Raw genomic sequence first — 22596 nt, 5'->3', positions numbered from 1 at the left:
GCATCCAAGTAAGTGCTTTAATTGATTTATTGATTTTATGATTCCTAGTATCATGTCTTGGGCGTTTTGATCTTCCTAGTATCATGTTTAGGGTAGCAACTATAATTTCTAATATCAAATATGACAATTATGATTCCAGCGATGCTTCCTATTTCTTTCCTAATATTCATGATAGTATCATGTTAGGGCTAAAGCTTTGATCTTTATTGTTTAGTGACATGATAGGGTTTGTTATTAATCTTGTTAGTATCATGCCTAGGATCTTGCTATTATTATTATGCTTTAACATGATTATTTTAATTATTATTTTAATTATAATTTATTATTATTATTATTATGTTGCTTGATATTTATTGTTATTATTGCTTGATCACGCCTTTTATGCATGTTTAAAGAGAATTGGTACTTGTAATCACGATTCATAAGATAATTAATAATCTTGTTTAGGGTTAATTTGATTATAATTCAAGTGATCACCAATAATAGTTTTATTTGTGCATTAATATTCAACAAACATAGATAAACAGGTTTAGGGTTAATCCCATTGATTGCATGTTCAATCTCTTTTAGGTTGGATTTGTACCTTCGATCATCCCCAAACTACCAGTCATGGTTCCAGACCAATTGGAGTTGACGATCTCCTAGATCGTTAAGGGGTGTAACTTTCACCTCTTGAACGGTTTACAAGTTCCTAAAACTTGTTGGCGACTCTTTTGCTCTATCTTCTTTTTCCTTTGGACGCCACCGTACTTTAGTGTATGATCACAGTGGGGTTTGATCGAGGTTAGATAGTGTCGTTAGTCTACTAACCCTAATCAAATTAACAATTTATAATACCTAAACTACCCTAATACGAGTATAGGGGTAAGTAAAGGGTCGAACCCAAAAGGACTAAGTGTATCAATCTATGCTAATTAGACTACTAGGAAAGCTTGTGAGGTAAGAGAGGTTCAATTAAACACTACTAAGAGCAAATAACTAAAACTAGGGAAAGTGGAATCCAATTACATCAATGCATTCAACAACATCAAACAATTAGATGAAAATGACCTCAATTAGGACGATTTACACATTTAACTCACTCTCGCGCAATTAAACATGTTAATAATCCTACTAGACTAATTCACTCTCGTGCAACTAGCCTAGCAAAGATATGGAGGAATTTAGGGTTCTCAAACAACTCACTTTCGCACAATTGATTGAAAACACAATTAAAAGCATAGAATCAATTAGCTAGAAAGATTCTAATCCATAAAAGCATCATCCACACACAATAATCAAGAAACAATTTCATACTAACCACAATCAATCATTAAATTAATTAACATAACCTTCATCCATTTCCCTAGAACAAAACCTAAACTAACATAATGAACAAAAATATGGAAAACAAGGTAAAATAATAATAAAAGCAAGAATCAAATAACTAAACTAATTAATCTACTCAAATAAACAAATAAATAAGCAAAAACAATAATAAATGAAAGCAATAAAGGTGAGAGAAAGTTAGGAAAACTCATTGAATTTATGAGAGGAAAAATCCACAAATTTGCTTCTTCAAAATCCCAAAAACTCCATGAAAGATCCAAGCTTTCTCTCTCTAAACTACTCCTAAACTAGAGAGAGAAACTCCTAATCTAATCCTAAGAGAGAGAAGCTCTCCTAAACTAACTAAGAAAAAATAGCATAAAAATATGATCCCCCCTTTTTACAAAGAGTCCCGTCTATATATATGTGGCTCCCCCAAAAAAAAAAGACTTGGACAACAAGGCGCAAATAAATCGTAAACCCAGTCGTGCGCGCCCGCACATGAGTCCTGTGCGCCCGCACACAGGTGTGTGCGCCCTCTCATCGTAGTGTGCGGCCGCAACTTTGTGGGTACGGGGAAAATAAGTGCGCCCGCACATAAGTCATGCGCGTCCGCGCAAAGGTGTGTGCGCCCGCACAGCGGTCGCGCATAGGGTCGCGCAAACTCTCTGGTTTTGCTCTGTTTCTTCAGTCTGGCTGTGCGGGTTCTGACAGGGCTGCGCGCCCGCACAGCCTCACATGTGCGCCCGCGCAAAAGCCGCACAGCACCCCGCGCACAACAGATAACTTGGCTTCTTGATATCCTCTTTCTTTCGGCACATAATTCCTACAAAACCAAAGCATGGAGATCAAAATAAAAACAAAGAAAATAAGATAAATTAAATAAATTAAGAAAATAAGCTAAAAACTATTAAAAACTACTTAAATACTCAAAAACAAGATAAAAGACGAGAATAAGTAAATAAAGAAATAAAGGACAAAAAGGGTTAAATTATTGGAAAAATAAGCCGAAAAACGACTCAATAAACACCCTAAAAAGTGGCATAAAAGTCACTTATCAAACTCCCCCAAGCTAACCTTTTGCTCGTCCTCGAGCAAATTAACATGAAACACGAGAGAAGGAGAGTGATTTATTCAAGAAAATCTAAGACACTAAAGGAGACAAGAATGTACACTAACTCACTTTCGTAGGAATCACGGTCACTTTTAGCAACTAATGACAAGCCCTTTAAACCCCTAGATCGCCCTGGAGGACGAGTGTGCTCTCGTGAGGGTGTCCTAAGAGTTTAACCAACAACTCTAAATAAAAACCAAGGCACGGCAATAAAAAAAGAAAAGAAAAAAAAACATAAAAAAAAAGAAAGAAAACACAATTTCATATTTGGACAAGAGATAGGAACAAACACCAATGAATGCGAACCTTTCTAAATAGACAAATGTATGCACGTTCTAAGATGTCAATGGTTGATTGAAACATAACATATGCTAAGCATAGAGAACTAATGAGGACTCAATCCACCCTAGCCCCAACCAATCGGGCCGCGTTCTCTCCACTAGCTTCAAATCAACCCTTAAGCTAGCTTCTCATGATTCCACGAAGGAACCGGAAAAAGATAAAGAAATGAAAAACTTTGAGAAGGTAATCCCGACATCTCAACTATGCATACTCTCTCCATAGGTTTGAAATCTATCTCCCTCCACCGTTCTTTGACCTAACCCCACTAAAGTCTAAGGGACTTTTATTAGGTTGTAACGTAAGGCTAATGGTTAAGGCAGGGTAAAAATTTGAAAATTTTGGTGATATTTCCTAAGTGAAGTAAAAGAGTGGCCTACTCTCAAAAACAAACTCAAGAAATCGCAAAATATCAAACAAAAATACCAATAATGCCATCTCCCACAAGTTTACTCAACACTAACACACAATATATACAAAAAAAATGAAGGAACGCTCCCCCCCAAGCTTGAACGAAGCATTGTCCTCAATGCTTAAACAAGGGAAGAAAACGAAACCAAACTAAAATATATTATTTGTGTTTATTTGTTTCTTTTTATTTTTTTTATGTGTCCTTGCCTTTTTCTAACCATGGACGGCTTTTTCTTGAAACTTCATTTGATTTTCTTGAATTGCATCTTTCTTCTCGAACTTTTTGCATATTCTTTTCAAGCTCAACTTTCAAATACCGTACTTAAACCAATTCACAAAGTTTTCTTGCTCATGATCAACACTCTCAACACTCAAACCTCACATGCCTATGCTTCACTAACTAAAAGGGTTGGTAAACATAGGCCATTGGGTTTGTAATGCGGTTTAAACAAGAGCGGGAAACATTAGGCTCAAATTGGTTAATAAGTAGGTTGATGCAAAATAGAAAATCAAATTTGTAACAAAATAAAAAGAAGATAAAGAAAAATGAGAAAAGGTGCCCTTTTCCTCCCCTAGAGAGGCCCGGTCGCGATCTTGGGAGCTAGAGGTCAAAACAAGGATTAAGACATGCATAGTCAAGGATCCTAAATAGCCGCTCAACAAGGTGATGAAGGCTAGAACAAATGAAGCTCACAAGGGATTATAACCAAACAAATACCAACCAAGGGTTTCAAATCCACTATAGAGAGCAACTCCATCTTACCACATTCCCGTGAACTAAGGCTTCATGGACCCCTAAAAGTTCTTAAACCGGCTACCTTAGCATATAGTATCCTAGAGTCAACCAATGACACTCTCAAACCGTGCATACATTTACCACTTAGGAAGAAAAACATTCAAGAATGCAATTCCAAAACAAAATGTCCAAAATAAGAACAAACAAAACACATTTTGCCAAAATTACCTTGAAAGTAAACAAAAATCTTTTTGGACTTTTCAAAATATAAGAAAAGACATGAAAATGCATATACTCAAGTGCATGGCATAAACGAATCAACATCCCACCAAACATGATAGGATACCCTCCCCCAAGCTTGAATGAGACAATATACTCAAACATAAACCAAATAATCCATGGGAGGGGAAAAGAAAGAAATCAATCCAACAAACCAACACAAGTCCAACGAGTCACCAACCATTAGAGAAAGATCTAGGAAAGATATTACCGGATATTGGTGGGTGTAATTACCCGCAAATGAACCAATTTAACCTTTCAAAGCCGATTTCCTCTTGAATTGAATCTCGATTTCCTTATGCTAGCAAAAATAGGCGTCAAACTTCCTTGGTTCTTGATCCAAACCAATGCATAAGAGTATATCAAGCCATGTACCTAGCAAAAGGCACACAAACATTTCCATGAGAGAAAATCTAATCTAAAAAGGAAAGAAAATGAAAGCAATAAAAACCTCGGGTTACTTCCCGAGAAAGGCTTGTTTAACGTCCAAGCGAGACCGCTCTAGTAAATAATATTGCAACGAACGCAAGAGCTTATCAAATGCACTACTACACATCTCATATGATAACAAGTAGGCAAATGAAGGGAGGAGGACGTGCAACAAGATTATTGCACGTAAATGAGGAGGAAGATGCCAAAAGAAAGAAGAAAAAACTAAAGAGAAATCAAGAAAATAAGAAGAGAAAGAAGAAGAAAAATAAGGAAAAGAATAAAAAGGCAAAACCTCCTCAAAATCTTTTTGGGTGGCACAATCACCCATTTCCTCAATAATAGGAGGATGAAAAGGAAAAGTCTCATCAAACAAGAGAGGGTCCTCAATAGGCTCTTTGACAAAAGAAGGGAGGAACATGGGATAGTAGGAGATGTGGTCAAATTTCCTTGAGAAAGGGACATGAGGAAGGGGAGGAGAAACAATGGTCTCACAAAGCCTCACATCATCAACGAGGGCATGAAAAGCAATCATAGAATCCTCAAAAGAACACTCATGACTCACATCTCCCTCAAACAAAAACTCTCCAATAGAAACAACCCCATCCTCCTCTCTATCACAACGATGAACAACAACTCCCTCAAGATCCTCAAAGCCTAGAGTCTCTAAACCATGCATGAAAGGATAAAGGTTTCTCTCAAATTCATCCCTTTCCCATGAAGCAATGCCAATGAACTCTTTCAAGAGGCTATAATGATTTGTTACACCTTCAATGAACATACTAGCCATAACCTCAAATGAGTCCAAAGACTCATGGATAGAAGGGTCACAAACATGCAAGGTAGACTCATCAAGATGGGGAAGGGGGTTGGAAACCTCAAAATCGATATTTTCTTCATTCACAACTCTTCCACCATCACTCAAGGGACTCTCAATCTCTCTTGATTGCTCAAACTCATCATCATCATCCTCATGATCTCCCTCATTCAAAATTGAAGATGGCTCACTCACATCCTCCCCAAGGGAAGCTCTCAAAGGGGGTAAATAAGGGGAAGGATGGCATTCAAGCTCAAATGGGGAATGAAAAGGATCAAAATCCTCAAAAATCCCCTCATCACAAGAAAATCTCCCCTCAACTTCACACCCTTGGCCCACATCATTCTCAAAAACACTCTCACACTCCAAATGAGGTGCCTCACATCCATTTACATCAACCAAAGCACTCATCACTTGGGCAAGCCTCACTTCTCTCAATTTTTGTTCCTCTTGAAGCTCTTGGAGTTGTTGGGTGAGATATTGCATTTGAGAAAGAATTTGGGCTTCAATGTTATTGGGTTGAGGTTCATGATCAAAGTCAAATTGCACATTATCAAAATTAGCACAAACCTCATCAAAATGAGCATAAGGGGGAAAGGTGTCAATTTGCATACTTGGATTATCACTAGGCACATAAGAAGTATCAAGAGAATTCATGCAAAAATTAAAAGAATCTTGGCATTGAGAATCAAAGTAAGGAACATGAAATTCTCTATCTAAAGAATCCTTAGCAAGCCATGTGAAGAAATCCCACGCATCATGCATAGACAAATGACAAAATCTACCATTATTCATGTCCTCAACCATTCCCCTAGTATACTCATTCATGCCCCAATAAGCTATATCACAAGCATCATTAAGAGAACACCCATGGTAACTAAGAAAACCATCTAGTCTTTCAAAGTAAGCATAAAAGGGTTCACCATCAAATTGAGGAAAAGATAAGCATGCCATTTTTATACAAAGAACAAACAAAAGCAAACACAAATCAAATTATATACAAGAACCTAGCTAATCTAATCAACACAAACTAATGAACGCCTTAGTCCCCGGCAACGGCGCCAAAATTTGATCGAGGTTAGATAGTGTCGTTAGTCTACTAACCCTAATCAAATTAACAATTTATAATACCTAAACTACCCTAATACGAGTATAGGGGTAAGTAAAGGGTCGAACCCAAAAGGACTAAGTGTATCAATCTATGCTAATTAGACTACTAGGAAAGCTTGTGAGGTAAGAGAGGTTCAATTAAACACTACTAAGAGCAAATAACTAAAACTAGGGAAAGTGGAATCCAATTACATCAATGCATTCAACAACATCAAACAATTAGATGAAAATGACCTCAATTAGGACGATTTACACATTTAACTCACTCTCGCGCAATTAAACATGTTAATAATCCTACTAGACTAATTCACTCTCGTGCAACTAGCCTAGCAAAGATATGGAGGAATTTAGGGTTCTCAAACAACTCACTTTCGCACAATTGATTGAAAACACAATTAAAAGCATAGAATCAATTAGCTAGAAAGATTCTAATCCATAAAAGCATCATCCACACACAATAATCAAGAAACAATTTCATACTAACCACAATCAATCATTAAATTAATTAACATAACCTTCATCCATTTCCCTAGAACAAAACCTAAACTAACATAATGAACAAAAATATGGAAAACAAGGTAAAATAATAATAAAAGCAAGAATCAAATAACTAAACTAATTAATCTACTCAAATAAACAAATAAATAAGCAAAAACAATAATAAATGAAAGCAATAAAGGTGAGAGAAAGTTAGGAAAACTCATTGAATTTATGAGAGGAAAAATCCACAAATTTGCTTCTTCAAAATCCCAAAAACTCCATGAAAGATCCAAGCTTTCTCTCTCTAAACTACTCCTAAACTAGAGAGAGAAACTCCTAATCTAATCCTAAGAGAGAGAAGCTCTCCTAAACTAACTAAGAAAAAATAGCATAAAAATATGATCCCCCCTTTTTACAAAGAGTCCCGTCTATATATATGTGGCTCCCCCAAAAAAAAAAGACTTGGACAACAAGGCGCAAATAAATCGTAAACCCAGTCGTGCGCGCCCGCACATGAGTCCTGTGCGCCCGCACACAGGTGTGTGCGCCCTCTCATCGTAGTGTGCGGCCGCAACTTTGTGGGTACGGGGAAAATAAGTGCGCCCGCACATAAGTCATGCGCGTCCGCGCAAAGGTGTGTGCGCCCGCACAGCGGTCGCGCATAGGGTCGCGCAAACTCTCTGGTTTTGCTCTGTTTCTTCAGTCTGGCTGTGCGGGTTCTGACAGGGCTGCGCGCCCGCACAGCCTCACATGTGCGCCCGCGCAAAAGCCGCACAGCACCCCGCGCACAACAGATAACTTGGCTTCTTGATATCCTCTTTCTTTCGGCGCATAATTCCTACAAAACCAAAGCATGGAGATCAAAATAAAAACAAAGAAAATAAGATAAATTAAATAAATTAAGAAAATAAGCTAAAAACTATTAAAAACTACTTAAATACTCAAAAACAAGATAAAAGACGAGAATAAGTAAATAAAGAAATAAAGGACAAAAAGGGTTAAATTATTGGAAAAATAAGCCGAAAAACGACTCAATAAACACCCTAAAAAGTGGCATAAAAGTCACTTATCAGGGTTCAAGCTAGGGAAAATACTTGAATTATTGACTACATTACTCGAATAACGTTAGCTTAGATGAGGTCCTTCCCATGAACAAACGAGAGAAAAAAAGAACCTTTACACCTATTGGCATAAGTTATGACACAACATTCGATCGCCTTCATGCTAAAGGTCTCATAACTCCTATTGGACCTATTCAAGATCCCGCACCTAAGAAGAGGTTACCTAGTTAGAATCCAGATGAACACTGCAAGTACCATCAAGGTAGGGGTCATGCTATTGAGAGTTGTTGGAAGCTAAAAGAGGTCAGCCAATATCTAATTGATAATAACAAGATCCCATTACCTCTAGCTAGCAAGAAGACCGGGTGATGATAAGCACAAGACAAGAGGCAAGCTGCAACGACAAGATTTCATGATCTCTTTTTCTATTTCTTTTTCATTTTTTCCTCTCCCCAATAAGTTTAGTATATACACCTTTCTTTTCCCTTAGATTAATTTTGTAGATTCTTTCTTTTTTTCCTTTTAATAAAATGAGAATTTATTTCCTTATATATGATCATTTCATTAAATTGCATTAAAAAAAAATTCCATGTCAAACTAAACATAAGGTGTACCAATGATGTGAGGCACCCCTTGTAGCCACATAATATTGTCTTTCACCTTTTTAATTTACAATCCTTTCTTCATAAACCACTTTGAGCCTCGTCTAACGATAGACCTTTCAGTTTTCAACCTACATCTACCTAACCTTGGGATCGGATGGTGTGCAACTTATGCAATTTTCAATTTCATAAAAAGATTGAGTGACTTCAAAATATTAAAATAGCGCAGCAAAAAATAATAATAATAATATTAATAATAATAATAATAATAATAAAAGTGTAAAAAAAGGCAAGTGCTCCAATGTCTTTGACATGAACATGTCTTCGATATTAACAAGTCTCAGATTGAGTCTCTTATTGAGTGCTCGGTACCGTGCCTGAGAAACATGAATACCAAGTGAGTAATAGACTGCATGATCGGGATTTCCCACACTTATAAAAATAAAAAAAAAATGCATAAGCAAAAAAAAAAGAAGAGAGAAAAAAAAAATAAAGCAAAAAAAAAGACAGCTAAACCTCAAGCATGAAAATACAAATATTCCAAAAGCAAAGTTGCACACCTTGGGGGCTTATCTAAGGTTTTCAGCCTTTTATCCCCTTCTTCTTCAACCTTTAGCCTAACCACGTTACAACCCTTAAAAAGACCTTTTTGAGGTATACACACACTTGTGCAAGGTTCGGCTAGAGCTATGTTCGGCCTGATTCCTAACGGATTCGTAGGCAATTCACATTCACACACCATGATAAACATGCATTCACATTCACACACCATGATCATATCAAGGGATCTCCAATGCTCATTCCTATCTACTTAGAGCTAGACTTGGGGGCTTGATCCTTACATCATTAGTTTACTGATAGGGTAAAGTCGTATCCCCTAATCAAAAGTATTACCTAAGTCCTCTAACTAATGCAGGTAGGGAAGTAGGGTCGAATCCATAGGGAAACAAGTCTTTCTACACCTAATTAATTATTATAATCTAAATTATCAAGGTAACCAATATTGTTGTAATTAAAGACTATACCACGAAGAATAAGAACGGAGGAAATAAAGTAGGGAGAAATTAAATATTAAAAGACCTAGGGTATAGGTTCACTAATAAACAATAATCCAGGGCAAATCATAATAAACAATCATCAAGCATTGATCAATTAGATTATAAACGGCTTTCGCTACGTATTATAATCACAGAGTTAATTTACTGGTATTAAATCTCATCTATCAAATCTCGACTTAACCATTTATAAATTAGTCCGCCTATTGAAACTAAGCCTAAACATCAATTATCATCTGTCGAATCTCGAATTATTATTGCTAAACTCACACAATTAAATCTGGCCAATTGCATAGCATTAAATCAATCAATAGGAAATTAACCAAGCATTGATAATCAACAATCACAAATTTACCCCTTCATATTATTTATTAGATCCCCATAAACCCTAAAAATAAAACTACTCAAGCATCAACATATCTAAACTAATCAAATAAATAAAGCAAGACATAATCAAATAATTAAATAAAATAACTGAAATTAAAAAAGAAAAAATGGTTACCAAAAGAAATCTGGATTAATGAATGTAATTAAGAACAAAGTTGAGAGAGAATTTAAGAGAGAGAAAATATCCTAAGTAGAGAGAGAAAATCTAAAAGAGAAGGTAAACAAAAATTACGTACATAATTCGTACTTAAACACTCCTAAAACAAAAACTAAAACAAAATTAATCAGCTACTTAGAAAAACACGCGCCCGAACGGGCCCGCCTTTTTACTATGCCCCTTGCTGATATGTTGCGCCCGATCGAGCCTACGCTCACCCGATTGGGCGCGGCTCCTTCCTTGATGTTGCTTTGCACGCGCCTGCCCGATCGGGCGTATGCTTGCCTGATCGGGCCCGGCTTCTTCTTCGAGGCTTGAATTTTGATTGGGCTTGATTCCTCGGCCCAATCCGGATTTCCTCATCGGGTCTTGATTACTTGATCCAATAGCCCCGGTATTACATATCGAGCCCTTAATCACCGGCTCTCACCAATCTTGGGCTTCAAGAATGGTCGTGTCCTTCTAGCTTCCGTAGTTGATCCATGAAAACCCGGGAAAATGCTCCAAAAGTGCAATTTCCTGTAAAACTCAACCAAAACTACGAAAACATTAGAATACACAAATTAGTAATAAAAGTGGCCCTAAAGAGCCAAAAACACTACTAATTATGACCATGAGACGGGGGTAAAACACTACATAAATTGGACATATCACTTACCTAGCCTAAACAGTCACCATCATTTGACTCTTCTTGAAATAATATTTTCCCACACACTTAGCCCTTGCGGCCTAACTTTAGTATCACTTTCACACACCACACAGATACATGACCAAATATACTTTCCCTTAGGAACCCTTTGTCATGAAATCTTAACTTAACGCTGAAGCATGCCTTGTCATGTCAAAATCGCTCATCAATCATCATTGCATCACAAAGTATGAAGTACTTAGCCTCCGCGCCTAAGTTACCTAAATACTTTAATTATCGAGTCAACTAGGACAGTCTAAGATGTTAAAATCTTTGTACTATGAGAGACAATATTAACGGATTAAGCTCATTCAACATGCACCTTCAAAAACTTTGCTTCTTTCTTTTTTCGCGTCTTTCTTTTTCGGGAGAAAGTCGGTACCCTCCACAAAAATGACGGAAAATTTTTGCTTTTTTGCATTTTCGAGTCGCACGATCACACTCCAATGCACACACGGGTCATGAGTCACACATGTCAATTCACCTAGGGTTAACCTCAAGTCAGTCAGTCACGTTGAGTCAACCTCAAGTCACTCAGTCACGTTGAGTCAACCTCAAGTCAGTCAATCACCTTTAGTCAACCCTAACAAAAAACATTAAGCCTTAGGTCAACCCTAAGAAAAGCACCATCAAAGTCTATTGGCAATCTTTTGATTTTTACAGGATACCACCATTCAGCAAAGCTCCTGTTCGCAGCCAATCGAACAATTGCAACAAAAATTCAAGTATCAAAGCTCTTTGTTCAGAGACGCGTGGGCATATTATTTAAAGCTCTTTGTTTAGAGACGCGTGGACATATCATCAAAGCTCTTTTGCTCAGAGACGCGTGGGCATATTATTCAAAGATCTTTGTTCAGAGACGCGTGGACATATTATCAAAGCTCTTTTGCTCAGAGACGCGTGGGCATATTATTCAAAAGCTCTTTGTTCAGAGACGCGTGGACATATAATCAAAGCTCTTTTGCTCAGAGACGCGTGGGCATATCATTTAGAAGCTTTATGTTCAGAGACGGGTGGACATATTTAAAAGAAGCTCTTTGTTCAGAGACGCGTGAACATATCCAGAAAAGCTCTATTGTCTAGAGACTAGTGAACAACAAAACAACAAGATGACGTTTTCTAGCTTGTGGAAGGTTGTCACGACGACAAATGCAGCAACAAATCGGTTACCTTCAGAGACGTGTGCTTGACGGTGCATTTCTTAACTCTTTTATCTATTTTAACTAATGTTAGTTTGCAGGTATCGGCGTTACAAGAATGATTTAGGATTGCAGAACGTTCTGAATCATTCTCCGTCCCTATCGATACTTTGACTTTTATTTTCGAAACTTGCGTTTCTCCAAACTCAGTTAAAGTGGGGGCTTCTGTAGACACTCATTTGTGTCTCCCCAAAACCAAACCCAGTGATGAGTACCTTTCACGTCGAATCATAATCGAATGAGGTGACAGTGTGGAAAGTCTAGTGTTGCGGTTAGTTTTTATTTCTTTTCTTTCTCCCTATTTTTGAAAACCTATTTTAATAAAATAGCCAATCTTATTTAGTTTGGTCCATGGAAAGGATCCAATAATAGTGTAGTTGGGTCGAGTTTAAAACGAGCTTTCCAACGATATATTATAAGCCCAAATTCGTGAATAATGAGGAAGTTATGGTCAAATTACTAAACTGGGCCCGGTTTGATATTTATATGCGGCCCAATGATCTAGAGGAGGGTCTAATATTGATTTATCATTCCTAATGCAATTAGAATTGATTATAGTCTTCTAAATTCTTCTAGAAGGTTCTTTTCATTCCTAATTTAATTAACATTAATAAATTGACTTTAGTTGACTTTTTAGAGTTTTAATTAGAATAAAAGAAGTATTTTTAAGGAAAATACATACTTGCCCTCTCGTACGGCTAAATTTTCTCAAATTAAGAAAACGTGTGGAAACTGTTTTCCAGCGTCTGACGATAGGATCAGCGCCTGGTGCCATGCCTGGCGTCTGGCGCTAGACCTGGCGCCTGGCGCTAGTGTCCAACGTTTGGCGCCACATTGTTTTATTCTTTTCGAAACTCTGATTCGTTTTTTTATCATATCCGGCTGATTTTCTTTATAAATAGCCTCCTAAAACCTCTGTTTTCAATCATCAATTCTCTCTGTCATCAACTCTCATCAAGAATCTCTTGATTATTCTCTCTCTCTTTCTAAACCAACCTTTTACAAACACAATTCCTCATACATTAGCACTAGAAACACATAGCATAATTAGAAGTTACCTTCGCCCTAGACGTGAAAGGTTTTAATTTCTGAGGGTTTGGTCTCAAATCTTTATTTCAATTATTTAATTTAATTGTTTGATTTTATTATTTTTGTTCAAGTTACTAACGCGTGTATTTTTTATTAGAAAGAGATACGAGGCATCCAAGTAAGTGATTTAATTGATATGATGTTATAGAAATCATGTCTAGATTGTAATTTTGATTCCTATTATCATGTTAGGGCGTTTTGATCATCCTAGTATCATGTTTAGGGTAACAACTATAATTTCTAATATCAAATATGATTATTATGATTCCTGCGATGCTTCCTATTGTCTTCCTAATATTCATGTTAGTATCATGTTAGGATTAAAGCTTTGATTTTTATTGCTTAGTGACATGCTAGGGTTTGTTATTAATCTTGTTAGTATCATGCCTAGGATCTTGCTAATATTATGCTTGATTTTTAACATGATTAATTTGATTATTATTGATATGATTATTTTTATGATTATTATGTTGCTTGATATATAATTTATTGGTATTGCTTGATCATGCCTTTTATGCATGTTTAAAGGGAATTCGTACTTGTAATCACGCTTAAGAAGATAATTAATAATCTTGTTTAGGTTAATATGATTATAATTCAAGTGATCGCTAATAATAGTTTTATTTGTGCATTAATATTCAACCAACATAGATTAAACAGGTTTAGGGTTAATCCTATTAATTGCATGTTAGTCAAAAAGCGCACATGAATACGATCAGAATAAAGTAGAGGCCTATTATTAGGGCAGGTTCAATCTCTTTTAGGTTGGATTTGTACCTTCATCCCCAAACTACTAGTCATGGTTCCAGACCTATTGGAGTTAACGATCTCCTGGATCGTTAAGGGGTATAACCTTCACCCAGTGAACGGTTTACAAGTTCCTAACACTTGTTGGCGACTGTCTTGCTCTAGCTTCCTTCCCTTTTGACGCCACCATGCTTTAGTGTATGATCACTGTGGGGTTCAAGTTTAGGGTAACGCTTGAAATATTCCCTATAAGGGGCAAATATTATTATGCTTGAATTAGATTTTTTAAATTTTTTTAATTTTTTATAATCTCTGAAACGTGAATCTTTTGATTTTTTTATTCTTTAAAATGTCATTAAGGAATTTTTTTTTTAGAGAGAATATTTCTCTAGAAAATTGCTTAAAAAGGGAAAGTGCTATTATTGGTATGTCACTTAACAAAAAATTAGGTGAATGCTACTACTTTTTTTTTTTATGGAAACCATTAAACTATAATTAAGATCAATAATAATCTTTCAAAACTAAATTTTTCGATCAAACCTTCTCTAATGGTAACAGTGTACATAGATATTCTGATAAGATATATAAAATAAAGGTATATTTTTATACAAATCATATAAACAACTAATTAAGAATATACAAAAATTATAGGAACTAATTGATTTATAGAAATTTTTGGTTTTTACCACCAAAACATTTTCAAAAATTATTTCTTACCTCAAAATCTTCTAAAAGTTTTATTTTACCACCAAATAAAAAATTAAAATTATTTTTAACCACCAAAACTTAAGTCCGGTGACTGAAAAATGCACTGGGTCCCACTCTCTTCCCTTTCTCTCCAAATTTGATGCTTCCGTCCCTGATTTGTTACTTGTATTGAATAACCCTAACCAACCCAATTTAATTCTTTTCACATTCTCCCCTTCCTCTCATTTACTCCTCTAAATTTTACTCCTTTTCTCATTTTTGTCATTCAGTTTTGTACTTTTGTTTAACTTTTCATATCAACTGTGTAAGTAAAAAGGAACAGTTAGGACTACAAAAACCAAACAACTGTACTTGAGTTCGTCAATTTCAGCAAAGGGGGGCCTAAAGCTTGCGACTTTTTTAAATTTCCTGACAAAGATTAAAGAATCTGACAACAAAAGGTACTTTTTGCATCTTTACTATACATAACAAGGGTAATTGGGGTTTTGCTTTGGTTTTTTTTAGGTTAACTTTGGGGATCGGTGGAAAATTTAGTATAAAACCCTAAAACTGCAAATATGTGACATTTGTAGATGCATTATTGTTTAATTGTAGATGAATTGGTTAATTATAAACTTTAGTTGGTATTTTGAATTGGATATGTTTTGATTATTTAATTTTCAATTGCTTGAATTCTGCATAAAGTAACGATTGCCCCACTTAACCAATAATTTGGGGCTAATTTGAAATATGGTTTGTTTATTTGTTCTGTGTATTACATAATGTACAAAGTGCATATTAAACTCACATTTGGTGGTGGCTTATACCCTCTTTAATTGGTAAACAAAAAAAAGGGGGGGGGGGGATGGGTATACCACTGGATGAAAAATGTGACTATGGCAAATATTGATGTTCCCTTTATAAAGAAAGTTGATGTGTAAGGCTTTGTGTATGCTAATTTTCATGTCCCTATGAAGTTGAGTTACTGGTATAGACAAAAGGGGAGGACATTTAAAACAGGTAAAAGGGAGTTCGTGAATAGTGAGGGGATAAAAGGCTTGTTAAAAACAGTGAGTAAGGAGGGGGTTATTGAGGTATTTGTCACAAGTGAGGAACCTATACAGGCCACTCCTAATACAACTTTTAAGATAATTAATGGGAATGCATTGTGTGCAGGTTTTAAGAAAAATATCCAAGATCTAAGCCTGTAGACACCCATTTGTGTCTCCCCAAAACCAAACCCGGTGATGAGTACCTTTCACGTCGAATCATAATCGAATGAAGTTAAAGTGTGGAAGGTCTAGTGTTGCGGTTAGTTTTTAATTCTTTTCTTTCTCTCTATTTTTGAAAACCTATTTTGAGAAAACAGCCAATATAGTTTGGTTTGGTCCATAGCAAGGGTCCAATAATAGTGTAGTTAGGTCGGGTTCAAAAAGTGCTTTCCAACGATATATTATAAGCCCAATTCCGATGAATAATGAGGAAGTTATGACCAAATTACTAAACTAGGCCCGGTTTGATATTTATATGCGGCCCAATGATCTAGAGGAGGGCCTATTATTGATTTAGCGTTCCTATTGCGATTAGGATTGATTATAGGCTTCTAGAATCTTCTAGAAGGTTCTTTTGAATCCTAATTTAATAAGCATTGATAAATTGACTTTTAAGAGTTTTATTTGGAATAAAATAAGTGTTTTAGGGAAATTACAGTTTACCCTCTTGTACTCTTAAATTTTATCAAAATAAGAAAACGCGTAGAAAACTGATTGCAGCGCCGTACGACAGGTCTATCGCCTGGAGACAGCCCTGGCGTCTGGTGACAGGCGCGTGTTTGACGACAACGTCGTGCTTTATTCTTTTCGAAACTCTGATTCGTTTTTTATCATATCCGGCAAATTTTCTCTATAAATAGCCTCCTAAAACCTCCGTTTTCAATCACCAACTCTCATCAAGAATTTCTTACTTCTCTCTCTCTCTCTTTTCTTAACTAGTTTTTAAATACAAAATTCCGCATTCACAAGATCTAGACACACCTAGCCAAGTTCGAAGTTGTCTTTGCACTAGACGTGAAAGGTTTAATTTCTGAGGGTTTGGTCCCAAATCTCTATTTCAATTATTTAATTTAATTGTTTATTTTGTTATAGAAAGACGTACGAGTTATCCAAGTAAGTGCTTTAATTATTTGCATTGTTATAATGATATAGAAATCATGTCTAGGTTGTTATTTTTATTCCTAGTATCATGTTAGGATGTTTTCCTTAATTTGATGTTTTGAATGACAACAATGATTCCTACTATCATGTGTAGGGTAAAGGTTATAATATCAAATATGCTTATGATGATTCCTGTGATGATCGGGATTGCCCACACTTATAAAAATAGATTAAATAAAGCAAAAAAAACAAGAGCTAAAAAAGAGTTAAAAGCCTCAAGCATAAAAATATAAAGATTCAAAAGCAAGGTTTCACACCTTGGGGGCTTATCGAGCGTCTTGAGCCTTTATCCCCTTCTTCTTCAACCTTTATCCTAACCACGTTACAAACCCTTAAAAAGACTTTTTTGAGGTATACACACACTTGTGCGAGGTTCGGCTAGAGCTACGTTCGGCCTGATTCCTAACGGATACGTAGGCAACCTCACATCGAGGTGCGGTTGTAATAAACATGCATTCATATTTACATTCATAATTGATCATATCTAGGAATTTCTAGTGCTCATCCTTATTAACTTAGAGATAGACTTGGGGGCTTGATCCTTACATCATTAGCCTACCCACCCTAAGAGTCACCATCATTTGACTCTTCTCAAAATAATATTTTTCCACACACTTAGCCCTTGCGGCCTAACTTTAGTGTCACCATCACACACTGCACAGACACATGACCAAATGTACTTCCCTTAGGAACCCTTTGTCATGAAATCTTAACACAGCGTTGAAACATACTTTGTCATAACAAAATCACTCATCACTCATCATTGCATCAAAAAAGTATGAAGTGCTTAGCCTCCATGCCTAAGTTACCCAAATACTTTCATCGTTGAGTCAACAATTGAGATAGCTTAGGATGATTTAATCCTTGCACCTTGAGAGATAGTTCAAATAACATTTGACTAAGCTCATTCAACATACACCTTCAAAAACTTCGCTTCTTTCTCTTTTCGCGTCTTTCTTTTTCGGGAGAAAGTCGGTACCCTCCACAAAAATGACGAATTTTTTTTTAATTTTTGCTTTTTCACATTTTGAGTCAAGCACGTCACAAAACAATGCACACATCGAGTCGAGTCAACCTCGAGTCAGTCAATCACAGTGAGTCAAGTTTATACCTTGAGTCATCTCAAGTCAATGAGTCAAGCAACACTAAGCCTTAGGTCAATCCTAAAGAAAGATAAGCAAAGTCCTATAGTCCAAAATATAAATGCAGGTACATTCTAGTGAGCAAGAACATTCCCGGATTTTTTTGAAAAGCTGCGAATGAAAACCTGACTCCAGCGTCAGACGACAAGGCTTTCGCCAGACGACAAAATCTGTCGCCTGGTGACAAAGCGAGAACGCGACGACAGAGTCTTCCAGCAAGCGCCGGTGCGGCGATGAGATACATGGCCCCATATTGGATTATGCGGACCTCTTACAACAATTTTGGGTTCCTTGGTACGCCAGTTAGCCTCTATAAGCAAATTGACATGATAAGTAGTCGGCTCGATTACAATCGCAGTAAGTGATTGACCTGACGACGATTGTCTCACTTAACTTAAGCACCTAAGCACTGGCTCATTACAACCACCAAGGCATCGGTTCAAAAGCAAGCACTTATACGACAATTTTTCCAAGATTGGATTGTCATCCCCAACTAATAATATTTCCAAATGTGGATTGTCGCGCATTCTTCATAAACGACAATTTTTCCAAGATTGGATTGTCATCTCTGGCAAAGTTTCCAAGCATGGATTGTCATGCTCCTTCTCTGTTTGGCAATTTTTTCCAAGTTCGGATTGTCATATCTGGCAAGTTTTCCGAGATTGGATTGTCATAAACCTACTTCCCTATGGAAAATTTTCCCAAAGGATTTTCGTAGGTCTCTATTCATCATAAATTTCGAAAAGGTTCCTCAATGGATTGTCATTCATTTCAGTAAGTGGCAAATTTTCCCTTAGTGGATTGTCAATCGACTCTTTTTTGCAAAAGTTCCAAGACGCGGATTGTCAATTGTGGCAATATTTTTTTTAAAAGGATTGTCGCATAGCATTGGAAAATTTGCAAGGTGGATTGCTTTCAAGAGTTATATTCCAAGATGTGGATTGTCGATCGTAGCAAAGTTCTTATAACAAATTGTTATGAAGCATTGGCAACTTTTCGATCTCAAAATTGGATTTTGGCAAATTTTTCGAGATACGGATTGTCGCTTCATTGTGGCAACATTTCCAAAGATGGATTGTTACGAAGCATTAACATTTTTCCCCGAATCGAATTGTCATACATCATACAAAAGTTGTGTTGGCAACTATTGCCAAAGAAAAGAGGATTGTCATCACCAAAAGCATCAACGGCAAAATTCAAACAACATCAAGGATCGACAGGTGTTGATCTTAGAAGTCTATCACGGCGGAATTGGAGGCAGTTACAGGGGTAGCACTCTTCAGGCGGTATTCTCTAGCTTGCGGAAGATCGTCAAAACAAACAGCAGGACGGCGTTCCCTAGCTCGTGGAAGGTTGTCACAACGACAAATGCAACAACAAATCGGTTACTTCAGAGACGTGTGCTCGACGGTGCAAGATACGCGTTTCTTAACTCTTTTATCTGTTTTAACTAACGCTAGTTTGCAGGTATCGGCATTACAATGATGATTTAGGATCACAAAACGTTCTGAATCATTCTCTGTCCCTATCGATACTTTAACTTTTGTTTTCGAAACTTGCGTTTCTCCAAACTCAGTCAAAGTGGGGGCTTCTGTAGGCACCCATTTGTGTCTCCCCAAAACCAAAACCGATGACGAGTACCTTTCACGTCGAATCATAATCGAATGAGGTGAAAGTGTGTAAGGTCTATTGTTGCGATTAGTTTTTAATTCTTTTCTTTCTCTCTGTTTTTAAAAACCTATTTTGAGAAAACAGCCAATCCAGTTTGGTTTAGTCCATGGCAAGGATCCAATATTAGTGTAGTTTGGTTGGGTTCGAAAAGAGATTTCCAAGGATATATTATAAGCCCAATTCCGATTAATAATGAGAAAGTTATGGCCAAATTACTAAACTAGGCCCGGTTGGATATTTATATGCGGCCCAATGATTTAGAGGAGGGCCTATTTTTGATTTATCATTCCTAATGAGATTAAGATTGATTATAGTCTTCTAGAATCTTCTAGAAGGTTCTTTTGAATCCTAATTTAATTAGCATTGATAAATTGACTTTTAAGAGTTTTATTTGGAATAAAAAGAAGTGTTTTACGGAAATTACAGTTTTACCCTCTCGTACGCTTAAATTTTATCAAAATTAGAAAACACGTAGAAAACTAACTGCAGCGCCGTACGACACATCTGCCGCCTGGCGATAGACCTGGCGTTTGGCGACACCCCTGTCGTCTGGTGACAGGCGCGTGTTTGACGACAGCGATGTGTTTTATTCTTTTCGAAACTCTTATTTGTTTGTTATCATATCTAGATGATTTTCTCTATAAAAAGACTCATAAAACCTCCGTTTTCTATCACCAACTCTCGTCAAGAATTTCTTGATTCTCTCTCTCTCTTTCTTTTCTAAACTAGCTTTTTGAATACAAAATTTCGCATTCACAAGATCTAGACACACCTAGCCAAGTTCGAAGTTGTCTTCGTCCTAGACGTGAAAGGTTTAATTTCTGAGGGTTTGGTCCCAAATCTCTATTTCAATTATTTAATTTAATTGTTTGTTTTATATTTTCCTTGAAGTTACTAACGCGTGTATTTTGTTATTAGAAAGAGGTACGAGGCATCCAAGTAAGTGCTTTAATTGTTTGCATTGTTATTATGATATAGAAATCATGTCTAGGTTGTTATTTTGATTCCTAGTATCATGTTAGGATGTTTTCCTGAATTTGATGTTTTGAATGACAACAGTGATTCCTAGTATCATATTTAGGGTAAAGGTTATAATATCAAATATGCTTATTATGATTCCTGTGATGCTTCCTGCGTAATTTCTTTCCTAATATTCCTGTTAGTATCATGTTAGGGATAAAGCTTTGATTTTTGATGTTTAGTGACATGCTAGGGTTTGTTATTAATCTTGTTAGTATCATGACTAGGATCTTGCTATTAATATTATGCTTTAATATGATAAATGATTATGATTATTTTTATTATTATTATTATGTTGCTTGATTATATTTATTGTTATTGCTTGATCATGTCTTTTATGCATGTTTAAAGGTAATTTGTACTTGTAATCACGCTTAATAAGATAATTAATAATCTTGTTTAGGGTTAATTTGATTATAATTCAAGTGATCGCTAATAATAGTTTTTTTTGTACATTAATATTCAACCAACTTAGATAAACAGGTTTAGGGTTAACATAATGATTGCATGTTAGTCAGAAAGCGCACATGAATACTATTAGAATAAAGTAGGGGCCTATTATTAGGGCAGGTTCAATCTCTTTTAGGTTGGATTTGTACTTTCATCCCCGAATTTCCAGTCATGGTTCCAGACCTATTGGAGTTCACGATATCCTAGATAATTTAGGGGTGTAACCTTCACCCTGTGAACGGTTTACAAGTTCTTAAAACTTGTTGGCGACTCTTTTGCTCTAGCTTCCTTCCCTTTGGACGCCACCATGCTTAATTTTATGATCACGGTGGGGTTCAAGTTTGGGGTAATTGACGAGGTGTGGAACTAGGTCGTTGAAACTAATCCTCCCTCGATCAAACTAAATTTATAAACACTGAACAAACCTATATACTAGTATAGAGGCAAGTCAAGGGTCGAACCCAAAGGAACAGTAATGTTCAAGCGCTCTCAATAATTATGCTCCTAAGCTAGGTCGAAGACAAAGATAAAGAGAGCACACTAATAACTAACAAACAAAGAAACCAAACAAATAAAGCACTAGGAATGGGATCAACAAATAATCATGACAATTGTAACAACTCAGAAATAATATGCAAGTCAATGGTTGCGAAGACTAATGGAAAGCTCAATCAAAAGAGTCAACAAGCTATCTCCTAGAGGTCAAACTAGCGCCAACTACGAGAGACTCTAACTAGGAGCATCACTAATCAAGCTCAATCGACAATTGCAATTCTTAAATCAATGGTCTGTATCATTAGAAACTACAATGCAATCTAGCATAATTCTCAAGGCCTAATCGAATTATACACATGCAAACTTCCATTAATCACTTTAATCTCAACAGTTAATCAACATAATTCCCAAATTAAGCACAATCAACCAATCATACAAATTTCACCCAATTCCTAGCAAACAACTACACTAACATCATCATAAAATCAACAAACAACTAAAGAAATCAAGAATCATCAAAATATAGAGAACAATCACACTAATCAACAATCAAACATAAAAATCAAACCAAACAAATATGAAATCAAACAAAGCAATAAAATGACACAGAGTTTAGAATGCTGATTGATAATAGAGAAGATCTCCAACACAATTGTCACCATTGAAATTCCTCACTTTCTCTCTCTAAAAATCTACTCCTAAACTAACCCTAAAACTAGAGAGAGAAGCTCTCAACTAAGCTAAGAATATGATCAAAATCTAAAATAAATCTTATTCTAAACTTGCCCCAAAAATCGGGTTTACAAAGGTATTTATAGAGGCGCGAAAACAAAAACCGAGCAAATAAATACCTAAGAAGGTGCGATCGTGCTGCAGAGGAGGCGTGCTCGTGCTGCAGGGGTGGCGCGCC

This window comes from Chenopodium album, chromosome 1, assembly GCF_948465745.1.
Source record: "Chenopodium album chromosome 1, dcCheAlbu1.1, whole genome shotgun sequence".
Lineage (NCBI taxonomy): Eukaryota > Viridiplantae > Streptophyta > Magnoliopsida > Caryophyllales > Amaranthaceae > Chenopodium > Chenopodium album.
Note: the sequence above shows the minus strand (reverse complement) of the source record.